The sequence below is a fragment of the Heloderma suspectum genome, chromosome 4 (genome assembly GCF_057233095.1).
Source record: "Heloderma suspectum isolate Gila_16-S chromosome 4, 16-S_ref, whole genome shotgun sequence".
In the NCBI taxonomy this organism is placed as follows: Eukaryota; Metazoa; Chordata; class Lepidosauria; order Squamata; family Helodermatidae; genus Heloderma; species Heloderma suspectum.
This window is the reverse complement of record NC_139461.1, coordinates 24,899,619-24,921,410: the sequence shown is the minus strand read 5'-3', so window position 1 is coordinate 24,921,410 and position 21,792 is coordinate 24,899,619.

Here is a 21,792-nt window from a genome sequence, read left to right as displayed (position 1 = left end):
AAAGGGATACAGATGGGGCAGAAGAGAGGTGGAATGTTGGGTGTGGCTAAGAGGAGAGCAGGAGGAATACATGTCAACTGGAGAGATACAGAACAGATGTTTTTCTGCTAAACCAGGGTTGCACAACGTTTTTTGCCCCAAAGACCACATGTGATGCAGGCTCAGGGGCTGCACATGTGCAAACACGTCTACACACTACCACACACATCCTAGCGCTCCTGGTAAAGATGTCTCTTTTCTCACTGCTAACAGTAACGGGGAAAGACCAATCCATATGAGGATCTCTGGAGGTGGGAGTAGAGAGAAGGCTCTCCACTAGGGATGGGTGGATGTTAGGGACCTAACATCCGGTGTAGGGGGAGTTTCTGCAGGAAAAACTGCACTGCTTGGAGCTCTGTGGATTTCCCTGGAGCCCTGGCGCATCCGCCAGAGTTTGCAAGGCGGCTCTCCATCTTTCTAAAAGCTGCAATAGGCTAATGGCAGGAAAATTACAGCTGAAATTGGTGTAATTTACGATGCAATTTAGGTAGACGTAAGTGCTTTACAGCTGCAAATGGCATGAAATATCTCAATTACCACTGTAATTTTCCCACAGTTGGCTAATGGCAGGCGCCATTAGCCTATCACACCTTTTAGAAAGACAGAGAGCCACCCTGCGCGAAATCCAAGGATGCGCAGATGGGGGGGCAGTCAGTCCATCGGCCTCATTTGGGTCCACAGCAGATTTCTCCAGCATCCCTACTCTCCACTCTTTCCCCATCAAATCCTGATATTCATTGCTCTTTCCTCACTGCTAGCCTTCTCTCCACCCCCATCCCCCAGTGATCTTGATACAGATCACTCTTTCCTCACTGCTATCATTGAGACTTGAGGTAGTTGCTAACGTAAGTCCCATTAATTTCAGTTGGTTTACTTGAAATATGACTAAATCTGGTTCAAACCCATGTCTACATATCAAGTATAAGCTTGCTTTTTGAGAGCATAGATACATTTGTGGATTCTACTGAAAATTGCCCTTACCTTAAGCTATGAAAGTGTGTTTCCCCACCTCCATTCTGTTGCACTTGCAGCTTATCCTGTTCTGATCTTTCACCCTGTTTCCCTGCCTGCTGGTTCAACTGTGTGAAACACAAACTACCACACCCTTCCATTCCACCTTGGAATGCCCACACCCATTCCATGTGGCTTGGCTTGCTTTCTGCTGCAGCACTGGGCACTACCATGAGCACTACATTCTGTCTGGGTGTTGTGTCCTGCCTCTACTGTGGTAACCTTAGCATCACTTAAGTGCTGATGAGGCCTGTATTGCAAGATTCCCCTAAGGATAGGGGGTTTTGTTTTGTTTTTTAGCAAGATCAGGTTTCAGGAACAGGAATACAACAGCATCACAAAAAGTTCTGAGTGGTGCTGCGGCTGGAAGCCAGACAGGCTTGTCTGTATGTTGCTCCAACAAGGAGCAAAGCAAGACTGGGCCTTAAATAAGAGTGAAGCACTTTTAGGATGGTTGGCCCCACCACCATACTGACTGGGGCTTTGTCTGTTAAAGGGGTCTTGCGTGTTTTAGCATTCTCAGGCTGTTACAGCATGGGACTGGCTGTGGCATGCTAGTGTCCTCATGGCCTGAATCCTCAGAGTCTGGGGACAGTCATGCAATCTCCTTTGGATGCAGGGAAGCCAACCCCTAGGTTCTTTCTGGAGAATTAGGTCCTGGGGAAATGGAAGCCCCATGAAGCCTTTCCATGGCTGAGTCCTCTCCCATTACACTGGAGCAACTTCATCTGTGAACTAGGGGTCAGGATCCTCTGAGGATGAAGGCTTGGGGCCCTGGTCCATGACACTGGGTATCAACCATTCAATGTAATTTTAAAAATCTCACTTTTAGGTCTACTTGTGTACCAAATATTTTCATTTCATCTGTAATAGGAGCATCTTACTTAACCATTTTAGCAGTCCCATGAGTGAGTGAGTGAGTGAGTGAGCGAGCAAGTGCCAAATTTGTTTATATAATGTATAGCCATTTTTAAATTGAAAGTGCCTTCTCATAAGTATGGCTCTTCCGTTCAATGTACAGACTCAGGAAATGCAAGATAACCATCATTAATAACCATCAGTGGGACTTACAGTCAAATCTAGCTTTCCCTGGCTTGGTGCCCTCCAGCTGTTTTTGGGCTACAACTTTCAGCATTCCTGACTATTGGCCATGCTGCCTGGGGCTGATGGGAGTTGAAGTCCAAAACGTCTGGTGGACACCAGTTTGGGGAAGGCTGGACAAATCCAAAGATAGGTGCATGTGGCTAACCTCATACTGCAGACAGGACACTGAGGATAAAACCCCGCAGGGTGCAGTCCTATCCAGGTGCCCGTCAGCCTCTGAACTCAGAGGTTGACAGGCACCCTATGCAGAGCGGGAGGAGCACGGAGATGCTCCTCGCCTCCGCACTTCCCCCACTCTGCATGTGTGCTAGACAGGTGTTTCTGCCTGTCAAAGGCAGGGCTTTGCAGAGCGGGAGGGAGGCTGGAGGACGCTGGGGATGGCTTGTCTCCCCACGTCTTCAGTCCCCTCCTCTCCCCACCCACAGAACTGCTCTTTTCCCATGCCCTCCGAGGTCGCATTTGCAACCTCAGAGAGGCGGCAGGCTGAGTTCTCTCCACACCGGCTGTGAGGGGGAGGGGCGAAGAGCTCAGACTCCTGGGTCCGAGGTCCAAGCGCTGCCTTCGAGCTTGGGTGCAGGAATCCCAGCTATCCCATGCCCAGCCCACCTCACTCCCAGACACTGTCTAGGGGCCACAGGATTGCTCTCGTAGTGAGTCAGCAGCTGAGGTGAGGTTTGAACTGGGGCTTGGTTCTCAGCTCACATTTCTGCAGCTGCAGCTCAGTCCCATGCATGTTCAGTCAGAAGTCCTATTGAGTTCTGTATCTCCTATCTCACATCATTGTGCATAGGACTGAAACTTTTTATTGGCCGCTACACTCAATGAATTGTAAGGCTCACTTGTGAAATTGGCCATAGTTTTGTTTTAAAAATCCACGCAACAGCTTCCTGTGAACCTTGGTTTATGAGGCAAGGGCTCCCTCTATTGCTTCAATTTGTTTTCCTTTTAGGCTCAAGGAGGAATGTATTATATAGGAAGTGTCACGAAAGAACACCAAATGGCGAAACTCTTGGAAACAAAGATATCCTCGCCATTTGTAAAGCGGAAGAAACGCCTTTAAACAGATGACTGCCCATTGCCATGGCATCCTCTCATGACCTTGTGTTCGGCCCCAAAAGATATTGGTGGTCTACATCCCAAAGCTACAGTATGGTGACGCATTTATGAGGACCAAAGAAAATGTCACAAAGTTGTGAGCAAGCTTCCTCAAGTTCTTCAACCAAAAGTGAGAGGTGAAAGATAGAGAGACCAGCATGATGAAAATATAAATGTTAGGAGTTACTTGGATTTCCACCAAAATAAAACCAAACCAAAACAGCCATTCTTGTTTCTTTCTTCCAGTAGCCCTTGCTGAAACCTCAGTTGTGGAATTCTTCACAATGGAATTGTGGAATTCAGTTGTGGCTCAGTTGGCAACCTCTCTCTTGCACTGTTTCACCGTATGGCTCAAATCTTCAGTTTAAGGCAAGTGTTTGTTTTATAAGACAGATACGTTTTCATTCCATCCCTCTATTTTGTCTATTGCACCTGTCTCTGTTTTTACTGGGTTGGATCCAGATTTAGACTACTTAGAGCAGACACATTGAAATCAATGGGATTTGAAGTTAGTCATGACTAACAAGTCCCGTTGATTTCAATGGGTCTATTCTAAATAGGACTAAATGTGGATGCAACCTATTATATTGCTGATGTTGTTTTAATGTGATTTATTATGGTTGGTTTAAATTGTTGTTTTTGCTTTAGCTGATTCCTGGCTTGTCATTATGTGTAAACAAGGAATTGTGGGTTAAAGTAAACCGTAGTCAATTGCTGAACAAGCCAACTACAAAGCCTGGACTGTTTAGCTGGCTGGTTTGTTTGTTTTTAATTAATATTTAATTAATTAAATATTTTGGTTTAGCCCTCCACTTGCCACAATGAAGAAGGAGAGGAGGGAATGATCACGCCCAGAGCTTTGCATGGGCTGCTTTCTGATTATGCATGTAGCACTAAACTATGGCTTACCATTAAGTGTAAATGCAGCCACTGTATTGCTCCCTAGGGATATGTAAGAAATCTGCTCCATCAGATGCGGGGGTGGGCAGATTTCTCTAATCTGCACCACCCAGAAATGGATGCAGACCAGACACAATTTGCATCTGGAAACCCATACATTTCCAGGTTTGAGTTGCATTCCATGGACCAGGAAAAATGCATCCAAAAAACCGCACATATTTGAAAAGTGTGCAAAGAAAAATGTATATGTGTATGTCTAAAAAGCATGCTTGTGTGTGTAAAAACATGCTTTAGCCAATGGATAGTTGTGTACAAAAAATAGACACAACTTGAAAAATGCATACTTTTAAAAAAATATACACACACACCTTTGGTGGTTTTTTTACCATCTCCACTGAACCAGCAAAGAATGGACTTGGAAGTGCAAAAAAGGAAGACAGTCATAGAAATGAACTTGACAGATCTGCCCATCGCTATGGTCCATAAGACTCCTCTATGTGCATTGTGAAGGATTTGGGGGAGTGTTCTAGAGCACACAGCCAGTTCATGTACTGCACTGGTCAGACCCTTTTGGCCTCACCCTGCACCATAGGACACAGACCAGCATTCCTCCATGGCAGAACAGTGCAGGAGAAGAGTGGCTCTGGTGGGCAACCCATCTTTCAGGGAAGCTTAAGTGCCTTGACTGATCTTCCCACTGAGGAATCCAAGGGTTCCCTAAAACACAGTTGGAAAACCACCACTGTAGGCCATGTACTTCACTTGGCTGTCAAAGGAGAACCAAATATAATATTTCATTTAAACTCTTCCCCCTCCCGCTGAGCAGCAGAATTATGCCCTCAGACTTGCATGGGGGGGGGAGGGGGGAAGTAAAAACACACTGAGAAAGCTGAGAAAATCCCAAATAGTATTTTGTTTGGCTTATGGCCTGACGTTTGTAGTCAAAGCGAACGTCCCATGGATGTGTTTCCCATTAACATTTTTTACTGGTTAAACTTCATTCATCCAAGATGCAAAAAAAAAAAAGGAGACAATTCAACAGCTTTATCAGTTTGAGCTGAACATCATTCAGTTTCTTGGCTCAATTTGCACTCGGATTACAGTTTCATGGAGAGTAGTCATAACAACCTGACTTCAAGGTTAGCCAGTTATTTCCCACCCTCGTCTATGTTCTTTTAGGACCACATTGGAAAGAGAAAAGCCTGATTAATTTCCAGACTGTATGTGCATACAGATAAGGATGCAAGTCCAAGGATGCGATCCAAAACACACTTAACTAGGACTAAGCACCACCAAGCTCAGTGGGACTTACTACTGAGTAAATATGCTCAGCATTTCTCTGCACATATCAAAAATGGTAGATTGTTTGGTCCTGGAGTCAGGAATACTGTTTAGGGACCGACAGAGGGACAGTTCGTCCTCCTTGTGTTTAAGGATGGGCAAATCTGTCAGTTTCGCGTCCTTCCACATTTGAATGTTTAAAATCTCAAGTTCTTTCTCTCCCAAATATGAACTCTGCGGATTTTGGTAAATTCTTACCAAAACTGAACTGAAACAAATTTCTCACCCATCTGCACCAGGCAAATTCAACACATCGAGCTGTTCCCAGCGTGGAGAGGACCCTGGAGTACCTGCCTGCCATATAGTTGCTTGAGATGAGGAGCCTTTCAGAAAAAAAGAAGTGGCAACCCTAATTCAGTGCTAACTGAATACAAAGGGATTCGAACTCAGACTTTTAAGAGTGAAGCACTCAAAGCCCTGAGCCTAGCCGGACAAATTTGTCAGTTCGGGTCCGAATTATTTAAAAACTCAACTTCTTTTTTGTCCCATAGATGGAGAATTTGGTGGGTTTGGGACAGTTCTTATGAAAACCACACTCAGCCAGTGGAGGCTGGTGGCTCTGATTTCCAGATGTGTTGGACTGCAACTCCCATCATTCCCAGGCAACACGGCTCAGCTGCTCTAATGTATCTTTACAGAGGACAGTCCTCTACTTGAAGGGCTGTATGGTCCAAGCCCAGTTTAAGGGTAGAGGACCACAAGGAGGGAGAGCTGGGGCCTGGAAGTCACCCTCCCACAGCTAGCAACACCTGGGCAGCAGAATGAGAAAGCACATCGCTCACCTGGTCACCGTCTTCCCCTCTACAGTGAGACGTATTGTATTTCTATTTGGATTTATTGTATTTCTATTTAGATTTGAGCCATTCTTTCTAAATTTGCATCTATACATATAATGTGGTATGTGCAAATCCATATCCTCTTTTGTCCTCCTTTCTGGTGATGCATTTCTTATTTTTTGCTGATGTAGAAGTAGCCATCCCACTTGCTTGCAGCCTTCCCATGGGCATCTGGATAGCCACAGTACAAACAACATGCTGGAATAGTCCTTTGGTCTGATCCAGCAGGGATCTTGCAAAGGGCTAACATGTTCTAGAGCTTTTACAATCAAGAGTCAGGAACGAAGGGCACAATCCTAAGCATGACTAGACAGAAAGAAGTCATACAGTTCACAGCATTGAACAGCCAGCATGTTAGGGACAGGATTCTGGGCTACATGAGTCACAGGAGCAATCCAGCACGGCTGCTCAGTTGGTGTATCACCAAAGTGTTTTCCCCCTCACACTTATATTCACAGCTGCCGTAAAATCTTCAGAGCAAGCCAGCTCTCTCTCTCTCATACACAAAAAAACAATTTTCCCATTAGTTTCAGATATTTCCTTGAGAGCCACAAGTCATTTTTCTCAAGGCCTCTGTAACCTTATTACACATGCAAATGGTTTTTATGCACTTCTTCAAACCAGCAACAAAGCCTTTATTGGAAACTTGCCTTTTTCTGGCAGTAGGTTACAAAGGGCTAGCATTTCCCTGCACTAGGGAAATTGCACAGTTAAAGATGCATGATATGTTAAATCAACGAACCAAATTCTTTCTCGGACAGATCATAAAATGCTCAAAAGCATCAAATGCCATCTATCACAGTCCAGATTCTGAACATTTTCGGTTTGAGATGTTTTGTGGGACATAATGTAAAATAAACAGCCGTTTTGTGACTAGCATGATATCAATTTGGCTAGTGCTAAATGGTGTGTTAATCCTCTCAGAGGCTGTACCCTTTCAAGAATTCCAGAATACCTGAGAGTGCTTGATGTTGTTACCCAACTAAATCAGTCTTCCACAGCTTGGTGTCCTCCACATGTTTTGGACTACAACTCCCTGCACTCCTGACCATTGGCCATGCTGCCTGGGGCTGCTGGAAATTGAAGTCCAAAACACCTAAGAACATAAGAAGAGCCCTGCTGGATCAGACCAAGGGTTCATCTAGTCCAGCATTCCATTCATACAGTGGCCAATCAGCTACCTGTGGGAGACCACCAAGCAGGACATGAATGCAACAGCACCCTCCCACCAATGTTCCCCAGCAACATTGGTGTACATAGGCATCCTGCCTCTGAAACTGAAGGTAGCATATAGCCATTGAGAGCCTTCTCCTCCAGGAATTTGTCCAATCTCCTTTTGAAGCCATCCAAATTGGTGGCCATCACTACCTCTTGTGGAAGTGAATTCCATAGTTTAACTATGCACTCTGTGAAGAACTTCCTTTTATCTGTCCTTAATCTCCCACAAATCAGCTTGATGGATGACCCATGTTCTATTATTGGGGGGGGGGGGAATGTCTCCCTATCCACTTTCTACACCCCATGCATAATTCTCTACACCTTTGTCATGTCTCTCTTTACTTGTCTTTTCTCTAAGCTAAACAGTCCCAGCTGCTGTAACCTTCCCTCATAGGGGAGATGCTCCAGCCCCTTGATCATTTGGGTTGCCCTTTTCTGCACTTTTTCCAACTCTACAATATCCTTTTTTTTTTAGCTGTGGTGACCAGAACTGTATAACGGCAGTATGGTCTTGGCAGTTTTATTTTTAATCCCTCTCCTAATTATGCCTAACATGGAATTTGCCTTTTTTCCCAGCAGCCACCCACCGGCCTGGCGTTTTCATTGAGCTGTCCACCACAACCCCAAGATCTCTTGCTTGGTCAGTCGCTGATAGCTGAGTGCACCAGGTCAGGGAAGTGTGACCTAAATAGGAAAACGGCATTAATAACCAGTGGAGGCAATGAGTATGAGAATATTTATCTCAGGGGAATATTCCCTACTAGGAAGGGAACTTAACCTGGCTACCTGCTTTCTCTGCTCCTGGGGGAGAAAACAGAAAGCGGAGGTGAGATTAATTGCTAATTAGATGGGATATCCAGCAGGATCAGATGTTGGCCTTCATTCTCTGTTTTCTCACAAACACCTCATGAAAGAAGACAGAAGGAGGAACTTCAGTTTTACTGACACTGTGGGAAGGAGACCATAGCCTAGTTAAGCTCCCATTGAGGTGTTTTTCCTGGGTTCTCCACCCATTCCATGGCTCCTTCCTCATTTATAGCCTTGTGGCAGTATTACTTCCCACTTGTGACCACAGACATATTCCCCAGCTTTTTGCATAGGTCATTGCAAATATAGGTATCATCATCAGGGCTGGCTCCAGGTTTTTTGTGGGCCCCCGGCAGAAGATGTAGGGTGGCCATGTGTCTACTTTAACAGAGGACAATCCACCTGCCAGGGGACTGTCCTCTGGCAGCCCTTCAAAAGAGAGAGTCAGAGTGGTGGAGCAGTTAAAGTGCTGGACGGGGACTTGGGAGACCTAGGTTCTAGTCCCCACTTGGCCATGAAGCTCCCTGGGTGACTTTGGGCCATACACTGACTCTCAGCCTAACCTACCTCACAGGGTTGCTGTGAGTATAAAATGGAGAGGAGAAGGACCATGTAAGCCAGCTAGAGTTCCTTGCAAGAGGGGAGGGGAAAGGCAGGATATAAATGTTATAATGTAATGCATTTTGAAGGTGTCCTCTATTTGAAGGGCTGTCCAGGCCAAGTCCAGTTTAAAGATAAAGAACCACAGTCTTCCACACCATGGTGAGATGTTGTTGTTGTTGTTGTTGTTGTTGTTCAGTCGTTCAGTCGTGTCCGACTCTTCGTGACCCCATGGACCATAGCACTCCAGGCCTTCCTGTCCTGTGCTCTCTCCCGGAGCGTGCTCAAGTTCATATTCATTGCATCCGTGATGCTATCCAGCCATCTCATCCTCTGCCGTCCCCTTCTCCTTTTGCCTTCAGTCTTTCCCAGCATCAGGGTCTTTTCCAGGGAGTTTTCTCTTCGCAATGGTGAGATGTACTGTATTTCTATTTAAATTATAATAATCATTTCTAAATTTTGATCTATACATATAAATTAGCATTTGTAAATGTTATGCAAATCATTGTCCTCTTTTTTAGTGATGTGTTTCTCCTTTTTTGGCCAGCCTAGATGTGTAGGCCCAAGATAGTTTTGCAGCCTGAGGCGAAGGACAACATGGCACTTCCTCCCACATCCTACTCCAGGTACAGAAGCTGACCCAACTGGATGCCGAATCTTACTTCAACACTCGCCATAGGACAGACCATCCTCCATCACACCTGATGGCAGCAGGCTAACTTTAGGGAGTGTAGGGCAGGTCATGTGGCACCCACAGCTCTATCATCTAACACAGCATTCCCAACCTTTTTGGTCCTGTGGGCACATTTGGGAGTCTGAGAAATTGCTGTGAGCATCACCACAAAATGGCTCCCATGGAGGATGTGGCTAGTCACAAAATGGCTGCCATGGGGGCCTGGCTCATCAAAAGTGAGCTAAAGAGGGGTGTGGGGAGAGAAACAGTGGAACTAGAAGCTGGTATGAAGGAAATAGCAAAGCAAAGGGCTAGAGGAGAGAGAAAGAGCAAGGCTAGAGTCTGGGAAGGGGAGAAACAGTAAAACAGTAAAGAGGTGGCAGGAAAATAGTGAAGCTAGAGGCTGGGAGGGAGGGGAAAACAGCAGAGAAAGAGGGTAGAGAAAAAGCAAGGCTAGAGGCTAGGAGAGGAACAGTGAGCTAAAGAACTGCAGAGGGGAAATAGCAAGACTGGAGCCGAGGAGGGAGGGGGAAATAGCAAGGCAAAGGGGGAGAGAAAGAGTAAGGAGAAAGAAGACTACCTAATATTTTCTATGGTTTTATTTAAAATTGTTTTTTGAAGGGCAGGGAGTGGAGAACTTCATGGGTACTGTTGGAGGTGCCACAGCGCCCTCAGGCACCACATTGGGGACCCATGATCGAACACCTTGATGCCATTCTCTGCCCTGCAGCATCTGCCGCCTGAGGCAGCTGCCTCACTCTGCCTAATGGTAGGGCTGGCTTTGCATGTAGCGGGCCCCCATCCACTCTCCAGTGGACCCCCATCGCACAGACACAAATGTACACACCATCCTAAATTCTCTGTCCTGCGTGGATAAAGCTATAGGATAATCTTCTTCAATATCATGCCCTCCAGATGTTTTGCACGACAACTGCCATCATCCCTGGCCATTGGCCAGGCTGGTTGGGCTGATGGGAGTTGTAGCCCCAAGCACCTGGAGGGCACACGCCGGGAAAGACTGCTGTAGGAAGCAGCACGGCAACAGGTGCTTCTTTCCCTCTTTGTCGTTGAACCACTGCAAACAGGCATGTTTCACTCGATTTCCATTGTTTGCTGACTGTGAAGCTTGCCCCGGGGAAAAAATGTCATCTGAATCTAGCTTAGATGTTCCTTCCCACCCACCACCCTCCACCCACCCCAATATTGGGAATGGAAAATATATGTTCAGGTTGAGTCTAGAGGGAATTTAAAGAAGGCACAATTGAATTCTGAGGATGTGCTGACAAGGTCTCCCAGACATCATCTTCGGAGACTATGTTTGACAGCCTCTTCCCTTTTCTGCTATTAGAACTGATAAGGGTCATTGTGAAGTGGGTAGATGAAGCGGCGGTTCCTGGCTGATCCCAGGAATTATCACTTATCAGCCAGAGGAGGAGAAAAAGACAATGTAGGGAACCGGTGTTTCCAACAAGTGAGGATAATTTGGGGCGAGGGAAAAATTGCTGATGGCCAACTTCAGTTGCTTCCTAGAGTCTGCCCTTTAGAAAACATGTCTCTGCAGCTACTCATGAGTTTGTTCCAGGAACAGTGTGTTGAAAGCCTGTGTTCATCTCCTCATTCATCCTGGACTCATTAGCTGCACGTGGGCAGGTGCATAGCTGCATCAGCCTCAGTAAATCACTAGTAAAAGAATACATACTTATTTCACATGGCTTTAGAAAATGAAAAGAGATGGGGAATGCAAAGGACTTTGCAAGTATGCATATTATCGAACCAATATCAAGCAATATTTAGAGAAAAGAATATCATAACAATCTGGCCCATAGGGCAGCCACTGACACATCTCCAAAAAAGCAGACATGCATCACCAAAAAGAAGACAGAAGAGGACTAGGTTTGCATGAAATTTGCAATTGTTTTAGGCCAGACTTACATATGATTTTTAAATTTTATTTAAGGGAGCAATCCTATGGCCACTAGACGCTGCCTAGAGGGCCATAGGATTTTTCGGTTTCTGGGAACCAAGGTTGGACTTCGGAGCCCAGAAACCATGCTCCCCACCACATCCCCCACCCCCTCGTAGCCGCCGCAGTTCTCTCCGCGGTCAGAAATGGAGCATAGAGATGGCAAAAAGGGGGGCCCCAGGGGAAGAGACCGTGGAAGCCGCTTTACACACTTTCTTTCTCCAGGCGGCCTCCTTCCCTCCCCCTCCCTGAAGCCATGGCTAGACAGCCAAAATGGGCCATCCAGCCAAAAATACAGGGTGGCCGGACCACAGAGGAGAGGATCACCTCCATGCTACAGCTGCCCTGCATGGGATATTTGGCAACCTTCAACTTTGGAGGCTGCCCACTGTCACGATAGGATTGCACCCTAAACTGCTTATATACCACTTGATATCATAAGATCTCTAAGCAGTTTACCTAAATACATAAAATGCGATATAAACACCAATGTAATGCAAAGAGAAAAGTCACTGAAAAAGACCCTGATGCTGGGAAAGGTTGAAGGCAAAAGGAGAAGGGGACGGCAGAGGATGAGATGGCTAGATAGCATCACCGATGCAATGAATATGGACTTGAGCACACTCCAGAAGAGAGCAGAGGACAGGAAGGCCTGGCGTGCTATGGTCCATGGGGTCACGAAGAGTCGGACACGACTGAATGACTGAACAACAAAAGATATAAATTGTGCGATATAAACACACAAGTGTGTCTTCAAGAGGCATCTAAGCTTGCCACAGTTTCCACCTCTTGGACGATACATGGGAGAGCATTCCAGGGGGTGGATGAAAATATAGTTGCCGCCAAACTAGAATGGCTTCAAGCAGTTGATGATCTCGTAACCTCTAGGTTAGATTACTGCACTGCACTTTACTTAGGGCTGCCTTTGAAAACAGTTCAGAGACTGCAACTAGCACAGAATGCAGCAACCAGACTATTGACCAGAACGAGGTGGTCTGAACATACAGCTCCAGTTCTGGCCTGATTGCACCAGCTGATAATGTGTTTCCGAGCCCAACCCAAAGTGCAGGTTTTGACATAAAGCCTTGCATGGCTCAGGACCCCAGTTCCTCAAGGACCACCTTTCCCCATCTGAACCTGCCCAGACCCTGAGATATACATCTGAAGCCCCTTTCTCTGTGATCCCTCTGAAAGATGTTCAGAGGTGCCAAATAAAACAGGCCTTTTCTATGGTACCCCCCCCCCCCGATTATAGAATTCTCTCCCCAAAAAAGCTCACTTGGCACTGACTCTGTCACTCTGTCATCCTTTTGACACCCTGTTAAGATGCTTTGCCCCGGAATTTGGATAGTTTTAACCAGCAGCCTTTTGTAGAGATCAACAAAACTCAAGCTCACAAAAGTTCTGTGAATTCCATCTTGAAGCTCGTTCTGACTCAAGTCCATATCAGACTGCAAGCATTTTTTTTCTTTTTGCATGAAAATCCATGCATATTTTTGTGCATATTTTCCCAAATGTATGCATCTATTGTGCACATCTTTGAAATGGATGCATCCTTCTCCTATTGATTAAAATGTATTTGTGTGCATTTTTCAAAAGTACAAATTTTTTCATGCACATTTTTCAAATATGCGCATGTCGTTGAAGGCATTTGTTTTGGTCCACAAATTACATTGCAAGCTTGGAAATGTACGGACTTCGACTGAGTTCCTGTTTGGTCCAGAAGGTGCGAACTGGGTAAATCCAGATCAAAAACAAACTGAAACAAATTTCTTACACATCCCTAACCTTTTGTTGTTCATCAAGAATGGTTTTAGGTGATGTTTGGGATTGATGTTTTTTTAGTAAATCTGTGTGCTTTTAATGAGTATGTTGCTAAATATTGTATTCTTTGTATTTTATCCTCATGTTTTGCAAATTATTTCAGGACTCCTTTGGGTTGTGTCAAGCAATAAATGAACTTTATAAATGAACCAAACTAAACTAACCAAACAGAGCTGCTACATGTTCAGTTCCCCTTCTGTAACATCTAGTACAATGTAGCCATGTCCTGACATCACAACTTTGTGTTTTTCTTCATATTCCACTCCACATCATCGGCTGCTACTGGAAGGGGAACAAGAAACACAGAACACCATTAATGTCAGGACATGGGGTTAAGTTGTGCCAGATGTTACGGAGGGGGAGAGGAAGGTTCTAAACACGTGGCTACCATTTTGGCAGTAAGGTAAAGGTAAAGGTGTCCCCAACCAGTCGTGTCCGACTCTAGGGTGTGGTGCTCATCTCCATTTCTAAGCCGAAGAGCCAGCGCTGTCCGAAGACACTTCCGTGGTCATGTGGCTGGCATGACTGAAAACCGAGGTGCACGGAACGCTGTTACCTTTCCCGCCGAAGCGGTACCTATTTATCTACTTGCAATTTCTTGCTTTCGAACTGCTAGGTTGGCAGGAGCTGGGACTGAAGATGGGAGCTCACTCCATCACGCAGCACTCGGGTCTCGAACTGCTGTCCTGCTGACCTTCCGGTCTGCAATTCAGCATCTTAACCACTAAGCCACCACGGCCCGTTTTGGCAGTAGCCATATGTATATTGTAAATATCTGTTTGTAACTTGTGCAAACTGATATGGCTCATAGGGTTAACCACATGTTGGATCCCTTTGATGGATCCAACAAATCCCCCAGGATCCCACCATCCCCGAGACAATCTTGAAAATAACAGAGACAAATTCTGAGCTAAGCTGGAGGTTTCTTGGAAGTATCTATCATGTACTGAAAAAGCAACCTACTTTTCAGTTCATTTTAACATGTGAACTGAAATGGAGCTTGCTCTTGGAGCCGGTGGTGCAGCTCGGGCCAAAGTCCAGGGGTCTGTGGCCCAGGTAGGGACGTGGCTGCACAGCGGCTTAATGGCACTGGAGTTTGCTGGCCAGAAATGGTCGACACTCCAACGGTTCGAGCCCAGCTCTGCGTGACGGAAGTGAGCTCCCGTCATTTCATCCCTAGCTCCTGCCCACCTAGCAGTTCGAAAGCATAACATCTGCAAGTAGATAAATAGGTACCCCCATTTCGGTGGGGGGAAACGCTGGCAGCACTCTATGCGGGGAGCAGGAACCGGCGCTGGATCTGCCTGGACACGATCGGCAGAGGAGCGGTGGAGAAAAAGCCCGGATGAGCCGACTTCCCTAAGAACGCTGCTGGCCAGCTGATGCAAAGCGAGCTCGCCCTCTTGTGGTGCATCAGTGCAACAAAGACTAGCAACTACCAGCGCCAGAACATCTACTGTGTAAAAAACATTGTAGACTCCCTGGCAATGTGTGCCATACACTAAATAAATAAATAAGTGTGGCCCAAGCCCCCCGCCCAAATGACCATGCAGAAAGCGGCAGCTACAGAAGCAAGCTCCATTTAATTCATGTAGTCATGATGGTGCTATGATTTAAGCAACTTGAACATGCAAAAGTGCACATGCTCAAAGTATATTGGCAAGCAGATTTCTTCTTCTTCTTCTTCAATATCAGAAATGTAGAAGCATTTTTAAAGCATGGAATGGTAGTCAGAGGGAGGGGAGAAACGTTAGTTGTGCACTTCACAACTGAAGTAATACACATGGCCATCTAAATCGGGCCCCTCTAAAACCATTAGTCCAGGGTGTAAAATTACCTAGTTGCACCACTGCTTGGAGCAGCTGGAAAGCAGGCCTCCTGCTGCACAAAATGGGCCTGGAAATGACAGCGCGTGATGAAGTGCAGTCTCACCCAGAGACATTACACAGGAAAAAACATGGCTGCCGTCATGGACCCAAAGGGGCAGCCCTCTTCTCTCCATACAACGTCCCTGGGAGGGATGGGATGTGACAACATGCCATTGCTTCCTGGGGGCATTTCTGGCCCAATTTTCAACACATGCAGCAGGAGCTACGCTTTCTAGCTAGAACCTGTAAAAAAAATTAAAAATAAAGGAGCAGGGAGAAAAATGTCAAAATCCACCTCTCGGACTACCATGTAATACTATTTAAAATACTAAATCTGTGCAGAGTGGGCGGTGTGGGAATCTGCATGGAAATAGGATGGAAAAGACATACGGTGAGCACATGTGAACCAGATCACTACAGATCCATTCATCCCTATCATCAGAACTGTGCATCCTCTGGAACTTGTCCTTGTCTGATTTGGACCGCTCCTGTCTCTACCTTACCACACCTGGGCTGACAGACAGCTTCCCATAATGGTTCCTGACATGCCCTAGAGGAAGGGTAGACAATGTGGTACCCACAATAGGGATGTCTGTCGCTGGGAAATTTGTTTCTTTTTTGGCTCAACAGAATTCCGCAGTATGTACAATTTGCTTTGTGTCTGCGAGCTGAACTGCAGACTGTTCCCCGAACTCCAGGAACTTTTTAGCACATGGGGGGGGGGGAGGCTCTGCTGTTTGCACAAAATTCTGAGCAATTTGCATGAATTACAGCTGAATTTATGCAAATTATGGCTAAATTTGTGCAAATTATGTGAATTTGGCTGTAATTTGCAGAAATCCGACTATAATTTGCCCAGATTGCTCAGAAATTTGCGCGAATTGCAGAAACTTCCAAAAACAAATGCACAAAATCCCAGAAAATCTTCAAACTGGTCCAACTTGCTGCAGATCGAGTTGTGCACCACAGTGGGAACTGAAACAAAGTCTGGAGGGCTGAGCCTAGGAAAACTCATCAAGCTCCACTCCCCAGACAGATTTCTCTGACATTCCTAACCCTCAGGCACCAATGCGCCCCTGGACACCTTGCTTGGCATTCGCCAAGGTTCCGTACCCCTCCCACTTAAAAAAATTAACATTTTCATACCAGCAGCTGTCAAATAGGTTTCTATTGGTGCTGAAAACTTTGGGTTCAAAGTACTTGTTTTGTGTGTTGGAGCTCAGACCCCACCACTGCCTTGTGCTCAGTCTTTGGGGCAGGTTTCTTGTCCTTTGCCGCGCCTCCCGTGGCAGCCATTTTGCGGCAATGCCCAGGGCAGTTTCTCCAATTGCCAAATGTGCCCATGGCCCAAAAAGGTTGCCTACTCCTCTCCTAGAGGCCAGGAAGCAGGAGACTCCGCTTTCGGAAAGAGCGCAAAATGCAGAGCACAGAAGCAAGAGCTTTGCATTTTTACTTTGTAAATGAATTTGGTGCCATCTAGTGGAGAAGGGGAAAACTTAGAAACATTCCGAATATACGTGTTCATAATACATATATTTACAGGTATTTGCACCACTCTCTAAATGCAGCCATGTTGTTATTGGTATTTATCTATCAAAACATGCCATTTCATGGGGAGGGGGGGTACACAGTTCGAGGCCACATTTTTATCAGACTAACTGTCATGTGATGGGATGATAGGCGCTAGCTTAAGTCTGAACTAGGGTCTGTTTTGGTTTTTAATTCTATTTTATGCTGTAGTTTTATACTTTTAAACTTTTATACTGTATCTTATGTTGTATTTTATGGTTTTAATCATTGTGAACCACCCAGAGAGCTTTGGCTATTGGGCGGTATAGAAATGTAAATAAATAAATTAAATAAAAACTAACCATTACATTCCCCATCCTAACCTGCTCTCGGAACTCTAATACAGAGGTTGGAGAGGCCTGCAGGAGCAGAAACTTAACCTTTCCCTTGCTCACCGAGTCTATACTGCAAATGTTCCAGAATGCTTTTAAAGGCTTCCCCCATCCCAACAGGTTTCAAACCTGGAAGTGAGCCTGAGTGCGAAGTGGGGAGTGATGACCTTGGTAGGGGACATTTGCTGGTGAGTTTCAGCAAGCACTAGGGGAGGAGGTCTTGACCTTATGACCTGAACCTCTTGAGCAACTTTTTAAGGCTCTCTTGGGTCCTTAAGAATCCCACCTTCCTTCTTTTAAACTTCCTTTTCTCAGTGTCATGAGGTTTAGGCTGTAGACGTGGGGTGACTGACACTCCAGACCCTTGGGGCTTTACTGGTGAACTAAAACAAGCAAATCACAACTAAAAGTATTTTCTCAATAGGGCTGAGTGATACAAAAGGCATTAAGAGAGGGAGGAAAAAACTGGAAAAATGCAAGTTCTTATTCTATGGCTGCACTTAGGCTGGTATTGAGAGGATCATACATTTAATTTAGTATTAGCATTTCTTTGCCACCTTATCTGCTAAAAAAGAAAGCCATCAAGGCAGTTTTTTTATTTATTGTTAACATTTATAGCATTTACAGCATTTGCATAGAAAAGAACATTAGAGCATAAGAAGAGCCCTGCTGGATCAGACCAAGGGTCCATCTAGTCCAGCATTCTGTTCACACAGTGGCCAACCAGTTGCCCACAGGAACCCCACAAACAGGACATGAGTGCAACAGCACCCTCCTGCCCATGATCCCCAGCAACTGGTGTACATAAGCATACTGCCTCTGATACTGGAAGTAGCATATAGCCATCAGGACTAGTAGCCATGGGTAGCCTTCTCCTCTATGAATTTATCTAATCCGCTTTTAAAGCTATCCAACTTGGTGGCCATCACTCTGACGTGTCGTAGATAATATCTACTTTGGCCTATGGTAATGAAATAGCGGCTCCATGTTCAGAGGCAGTATACTTCTGAATAACTGGTGCTGGGGACTAACAACAGGCTGGACAAGGTGCTACCTGGACAGGTTGTAAGAATATCAACGTCAGAAAGAAAAGCACGTATCTGGTCTAAGAGGGGTCTCTTTGACAGGGAAATAATAGCAAGAAATGTATGCCTAGGATGGTCATAGAGGGGCATCTGAGTAAAGAGTGGGAAACATCCTCAACCTCCCCAGAACAACAAATACAAAGTCTGATGGGAGTTGTAGGACAAAACATCTGGAGGGACACAAGTTGTCCAGCCCTGGCCTAGACTCCACTTCTAAAAAATACATCTGCAGGGGAGGCCCACACATGCAAAGTCTATATTGCCCCACCAAGCAATATGCTGTCCAACCAATCATGTTGGGCTTCTCCACACGGAGCTTTTATCCTGCTATTGAGATTGGTTACTCATGGAGGATTGCGGGTCCTTTAGATGGCATCATCAACCTCCAGGGTGTCTCCCGCACTAAATAACTTTTATTCCATTTTTTTAAAGATTGGAAATAATGAGCTATCAAATTACAGTGTTTGAGTTCCACTTGAGTTCGCTCATGAAAAGAGGAAAACAAAACCCACAATAAGAGGAGCTAGACCACAGCACCATCTAACGACTGTATAATGAATGGAAAATATTAAAGACTCAAATAAGAGGGGAAAGGAGGGGGAAAGGGGGGGAAGGAAGCGCGTGTAAAGGGAGTCCGTGGTGATCCTGCATTTAAAACGGAAACAGAAAGCCCCACAGAAAGCCCACAGAAACAGAAAGCCCCAGCCTAAATTTTAGGCTGGTGTAGAGATGCTTGTTGTATCCTTTCTGGAATGCTCCCCCAAAGCACATCCAGCCAAAGTTAAATGCATTTAATTTCTTTCATGGGGAGGTCAGGGGAGGAGAGAATCCCTCACTGAAACCAATGGGATTTAAAATATATTCAGCTCTGGCTGGATTGTGTCCCCAGGTTTCTTGAAATCAGTGTGCCTAGTTTAGGGTTCAGTCCTATATGGCTGGCTGGAGCATGCTGGGAGTTGTTGGACTTTTTTCTGTCTGAACATGCGAAGGATTGTGCCTTTAATGTTGTTGAATAGTAACGTCTATCCCAGAATTTGAAGCAACAAGAGGGGATTAAATAGCTACAAAGAATATACAGGGGGCAGTGGTTGTGTAGGAAAAGGCACCATTCTTTATTTCCCACTGCATTTTGAGATGAGCTCTTTTTTCTGGGGATGTTATATTTACAATTTAAAATAAGGCAACTGGGTCTACTCACCCTTGTCTCTACTGATGCCCAGAAAATTACATACAGGATGAACTTTACTGGGTGAAAATAGAAACCATTCACAATAGCACTTTCCCTAACTTTTCCATTCTGTAGTGGGAGAGAAAACCTTGGTTTCCATGGACATTTGAATGGATGTGCCACAGAGAATACCTCTGGCGTTTTATGGTCATTCATCCCTACTATTTCCATTTTCTCCCTTTAATTCCATGTGTGCATACTTGTCGACTAAAGTTGCTTCCAGGTGAGGCTTTTATTTCACCATTGCGCTGCCTCATTCATGGAATTTCAGGAGGGGGTGTGTGTCCAGACAACATCATCTTCCAGTCGTAACCCTCCCATATTTTTCCACCACTTCTAACATCTTTTTTCTTACCACAGAAAATCTGTTAAGGCTGCACCATGCTTCTGGTTGCTGGCACTAGGACCCCTCTGTCTGGAAACACACCGAGGCTCTCAATGGCAAAACCTTCTGCCAATATAAATCCACAGGATACTTTTTGTGTGTGTGCCTTTACTGTAACAGATTGGCATGGCAAACCCTCTAGAACTTTAAAATTAGTCATCAGGTTTCACACACATGTGCGAGCGCACACACAAACACAAATCCCAAGGAATGGCATAATACCCAATTTATTGGTATCAGCGTACAGTCATAGAATAGTGAGCTGGCAAAGGGCAGTCTAAAGCTAATGGGTCTTAATTGTCCATTAATTACCCAATTCTAGAGGTAAACCAAAACCAAACTGCGAGAACTTCTGTTGCTGCAGAACCAAACCACGTCATGGTTGGACTCCCTGATTTATACATAAAGTATCAAGTGCTTTGGTATGAGATACCAAATATCATATGCCTGAGCATTTCTGTGATTAAATAATATAACAGTAACATGGGCCCTCAAGCCAATCTATGGCTCCTTTGTCTTTCCTTTAAAACATTATCCCCCAAATATTATTAAGCAACCATGGCAAATAGCAAGCTTAATATTGGGGAAATCAAGTTCCAGATATTGTTATGGTATTGGGGTTGGTCTAAATGACCCCTCGGGGACCAGCATTCCCCAACCTGTAGACTACTATCGTAGACTCCAGCAGCCATGCTGGCTGGTGATGACTGGAGCTGTAGTCCAACATATCTGAAGGATTCCAGGTTGGAGAAGGCTGATCTAAGATAAGGGAAAGGAGCAAATATATTTCCTATCCACCCAAACCACTAGATTAGCCTTCCTCAACCTGATGCCCTCCAGATGTTTTGGATTTCAACTCCCATCAGCTCCAGTCACCATGGCCAATGGCCAGGGCTCCTGGGAGTTGTAGTCCAAAATATCTGGAGGGCACCAGGCTGGGAAAAGCTGCTTTTAATTGTCCTAACATTTTCTCAATTACAAAATGTTAATATCAAATTTAAAATTCCCACAGACTCTCAGAATCAATTATGGCAGCTTTTCATTGATTTGAAAATAATCTTTTCCTAATGAACTCTTCTGCATTTGGCCTTTGAGCCTGGAGCACCTTTTAGCATGAGAATTTAATCAAGCTCAGATAACAAGTGTTCCTTCATAATCATGAAGAATGCTCCTACTTTGCTATTACGAATGAGAAGCATTAGGAAAAGCAAGTACAATATATTCAAGTTGAGTGTCAAAGGTGTCTACTATGAGCAGAAATTCAAACCTTCTCCTTAACATGCAGCATTAAATTTCATATATTAATGTCTTCTATTAACCCAGTGGGTCTTAAACCTGGTTAAACTGAAGATCACTGATATACATTCCGCTTTGACTTAGATTCCTGCATTGAGCAGGGGGTTGGACTCGATGGTCTTACAGGCCCCTTCCAACCCTACTATTCTATGATTCTATTATTCTAATTAATGCAAGTATCAGTATTACGAGCACTGTCTTTCTTGGTTTTAATTAAGGACGAACGGATGTTGTTAAATCCATACCACCTGTATTTTGCAGATTGTCATGCGTCTTTCATTCCATAATCCGCTCATTGACGGAATCGTATTATTTTTACCAGAATTTCATTCTACTTGTGCTAATTCACTTGCACACTTGCGCTAATACGCTAATGCGAATTAGCACAAATCCCTCCCAAAAGTGAAGAACTGGGCTGCAAGTTTGCAGAATGCACACGACTCAGAAAAAGCCAGTCTGTTACAGAATCCACAGGTCAGATTCACTGAAATCTGAACTCGTCTGAATCCATTGCAGATTTCTCCGACATTCCTAATTTTAATTTAATGGTCAGCAACTCGAATGTGCAGCAGACCGATGTAGGGCCCAGGGCATACACCTTTAAACCAGACTTGGAGC